General features: G+C 47.5%; 1 long non-coding RNA gene across 2 annotated transcripts; it reads left to right on the forward strand.

The window, feature by feature from the left end:
* Positions 1-292: 292 nt before the first annotated feature.
* On the forward strand, positions 293-2,629 carry LOC118496976. 2 transcript variants are annotated; one of them, XR_004899515.1, is made up of 2 exons: positions 293-601; positions 2,498-2,629. It is a non-coding gene; the product is annotated as an uncharacterized LOC118496976 (long non-coding RNA). The 2 variants fall into 2 exon arrangements; XR_004899514.1 differs by having other exon boundaries at positions 2,501-2,629.
* The last annotated feature ends 1,502 nt before the right edge of the window (positions 2,630-4,131 follow it).

The following is a 4,131-nucleotide window of genomic DNA, read 5'->3' on the forward strand; positions in this document are numbered from 1 at the left end:
TCCAGGCCTGTGCGCACGCTGCTCACCTGGCCCGGGCAGCCTTGCCCCCTGCCTCCCCTCGCAGGTAGACTCATCTGAATTCAGATGTTACCACCTCCACATACGGGTTTCCATCACACATTTTACTGCCATTATGATCATGCTTATCAGGCAGGGTGGGGCCTGTGTCTCCTTCACACCCAGTCCCATTCTCAAAACACTGTGACCTGCACGCATTCAGTAAACCCATGTCTACTGGGATCGGACAGCGTGTCAGGCCCTCATGCAGACTCCCAGGGTGTGGCATTGCACAGACAATGCACAGTAACCTGGTACTGTCCACGTGGACCTCCCAAGCTTACAAAATAAGATGATGCCTACTTTTGACAGAGCTGTGACCAAAATAAATGGACCAATGTACAGAAGTGTGGGAAGATCTACTTCAGAGAGGCGGTCAAGGGGAAACTAAGGCCAAGGTCTGAAGGCAGAGAAGGAGCTAGCCATGCGGAGAGCCAGGTAGGTGCCTTCTGGGCAGAGAGAAGGGTGTGTGCAAAGGCCCCGAGGAAGTCACCAGCTTACTCTGTCAGAGGAAAAGACAAAGGCCCAGGTGGCTGGAGCAGAGGTGAGAAGCACGCATTAGGGGAAAGTGCGGTGTGAACTAGAGCCGGTTAGGCAGAGGAACGCAGGTAACACCAGCCCTGCAGCTGCAGGGAGTGTGCTGTAGGTCCATCAGCCGTGAGTTCCCACGCACCAGTTTCCAATAGGGAAGCGATGTTCCCTCATTTCTAGTTTTGGAAGATCCCTGTGGAAGGGGACTGGCACGAGACATATTTTGGGTGGACAGTGAGGCCATTGACTGAGATGGGAAGAGGGGGTATGGGGCAGGTTGGGCTTTGGATGGCGTTGGTTTGAAAGTGGGAGAATAAAGGAGGCAGGTAGATGTACGAGCTTGTAGTTGATACAAATGTCTGGCTCAGAGGTTTGATTTGGGCCATATTCCCACAGTCATGGTATTTATGACTATGGGATAGAAACAGATTGTTTTTGGAAGGATCAGCATAGGACCCAGGCCAAGGCCTGAGGCAACCAAACATTTGGAGGTCAGATGGGAGAGGGAAAACTTGCAAAGGAGCCCAAGAAGGGCGGTGGGGGGCGGGGGCGGGGGCAGGGGCAGGAATGTGTGACTTGAAGGAAAACTGAAGGAGAGTATTTCAGGAGCAGCAAGAAGCCCACTGTGCGGAAGGCTCTGGGAGAGCCCGTGAATGGGACAGACTGCCTTCTGAGCTGGCACGCCCCAGGTGGTCGGCGGCCTTGTCGGAAGCAGTGTCCACAGGCGGCAGACACAGACGTCAGACGGAACGGACGGTAGAGGGGGCGGAGGTGAGGAGGGAGAGGTGATGTGGGAGTTGGCCTTGGAGAGAAATTCTGCTGGGAAGGGGAGCAGAGAGATCCCTTTCCGCCTAACCCCAGAAGACACATTCAGGACATCAGGTTTTGAACACGCGATCCTGTTTCAAGACCACTCAAGCAGAGGAAGTATCAGCAGGCCCAGGAGCAATATTTATAGTCAATCATGTGAGTTTGGAGAAACCTGTTAGTAACAGTATTTTTTGGTTCATTTCTGTACTGCCCTATAATGGCTGAAATCTTAAGAGCAAGTAAAATCTGCCAATGAAAACATATTATCTTGTTCAATAGTCACAGCAATGCTGTGAGAGAGGTACTCTGACTGTCTCATTCTGAAGATGAAGAATCCCAGTCTTGGAGAATGAAGAGATGACAGCAGACCACAGATGGTCAGTGGCGGAGGGAGAATTGGAACCCTGATTCCGACTTCAGAGTCTGTGCTCCCAACCTTTGCAAAACAAGAGGTAGAGACAAGAAAGAAGGTATGAATAACCTAGAATAAAAACTAAATACGTAGCCATTCTCATTTAAAGAAAAACGGTCTTTCTCAGTTCACTAATAATTTTGGCAGTAAGGCGATCTTTGTGGAAGACTCTTCAGCAGGAATTTAGGTAATTCTGCTGGTGGGTGAGAATCAATGCATGGAGGCTTGGGTGTGATCTGTACCCCTCCCCCGCCCCGCCCCCCACCGCATCCCCAACACCCTGCCTTTTTAAATGCAAGCAGGAAAGTGACTTAGGAAATACCATCAACTTGCACTAAATCTTGACCAAGGGTGTCAAACCCATTCTCACTGGGGGCCACATCAGCCTTGTAGTTGCCTTCAAAGGGCCTAATGTAACTTCAGCTCCTTAATGGCTAAGGAGTAGTTGCATTTATACAGTCCTAAAATTATTTCGGCCCTTTGAAGGCAACCACAAGGCTGATGTGGACCTGGTAAAAATTAGTTTGATGCCCCTGATCTAGACTATTTAATATTTTAAATAAGGTCTCTGACAGTATACCCCACACATTCATGAAAGAAGTGTCTGAATAAAAGTAAGTAGTATATTCTTTACTTACTGGATTTATGAAAATATATTTATTCAATAACTTCTATGTTTTTTTAAAGTAGTTTCCCTAAACATTTGACTAACCAGGACCCCGTATTTCATCACTGCTTAAGGCAAACCCCAGGTAGGAAAATGACTCATGCATTGCCTAAAGAGGCCCCCAAATGTGTACACACACACACACACACACAGAGCGTGAGGCTGCACAGGAGAGATGACCCCTTAAAATAACCCACTGGGCTCTTGCAACCAACACCTGCTCTACCCATGCAAAGAGCCATGGAAGGGCTCTGGGTTTCTCAGAGGCACAGAGCCAATCCAGAAATCTGTGGTCTTTGTGGAGAGATGATTCCTTGGCATGCTTGCCAAATGTCACAGGGGTGGTGGCACCTACACGGGGTGGCTGGCGGGAGGACAGAGAAGAGTGCGGTGACGTATACATGACAGATGCTGAGGCAACGGTATCACGTAGTTTCTTACATTTCTGCATTTTTAAAGGAAATGTCTGCCCATTGTGTAAATCACAAGGGAAAGAAGTGATGCAGACACAAACCACTCTCGGAGAGCAGGGATATTTCCTGGGAAAGCATTTCTGCAGTGGAAATATAATGAGCATGCAAACGTGTATCTCTTTTTCACGCACTGCTCGGTTGTGTTCCGGCCACATTATGTAACCTCCAGCATCACTTAAAATTCTCACAGATACAGGCCACATTTAATACTCCATGATATGGGCAAATGGTAACTTATTTAAGCATTGCCCTACTATTGGTCATTCGGGTTCCAGGCAACTTTTGATTGTTGTAACCAATCAGAGAAGCTGAGATAAACACTTCTGTGCCAACCAACTTTGTCTTTCTCTCTGATTATTTTCTTCAGTGTACATCAACAGAAGTAAGTGTAACTTCTGGGTCAAAGAACATAAAAAATTTGGACGCTTTGTAAATCACTTGCCAGAAAGGCTGCAGCAATTTCTACTTCTTCAAAGGATGTGTCCATGTGTCTGTCTCCCTAGACTCTGGACCACCGTGATTGCAGCTTTAAATAATACATATTCATTAGCTTGATGAGTAAAACAATTACTCACAGTCATTTTGAATCCTTTGAGCTCTTGGTTTGAATCCCATTACTGCTCTGTGAGCCACCTGCATTTCCCTTTTATGAGTTATCTGCTAATATACCTTGCCCATTTGCTTCTTGGAGTTTTCATGTTTTTAATGATGGGTTTGAATTTGTTGTGTATCAGAACCAGAATCGATTATCCTCTCCGAAGCAGTCACATCCAGTTACCTCCCTTACCTGTGGTGTAATTTACCGGCAGGGTGGTGCCTTGGGGGGGTGCAGGGTTCAGGAGGGTGTGGGGTTTTCAGACCCTGGTGCCTCTGTCCCATCGGGTGCTGCTGAGAAGTGGCTGTTTAGGGCTTTGTGTGGATCACACTTTGAATTGTTGTTGGTATGCGGTGACGAACGATTGGAGACAAAATCCAAAGGAAGCAACACAGTCAAATCCCCATTTCGAAATGGAGATCCAGGGGCGTGGAGGTGGTTGGGTCGGAGGGAAGACCGTCCCTTTTGCTCCTTGAACTTGAGCCTTCTCAGTGACCACCCGGGTTTGACTGACGCAGCGTTAAGTTTCTCTTTGTGTAAATTTAAACATTGTGATTTAAACTAAAATATAGAATGAAGTGGAGGG

Source organism: Phyllostomus discolor, chromosome 10, assembly GCF_004126475.2.
Source record: "Phyllostomus discolor isolate MPI-MPIP mPhyDis1 chromosome 10, mPhyDis1.pri.v3, whole genome shotgun sequence".
Classification (NCBI taxonomy): domain Eukaryota; kingdom Metazoa; phylum Chordata; class Mammalia; order Chiroptera; family Phyllostomidae; genus Phyllostomus; species Phyllostomus discolor.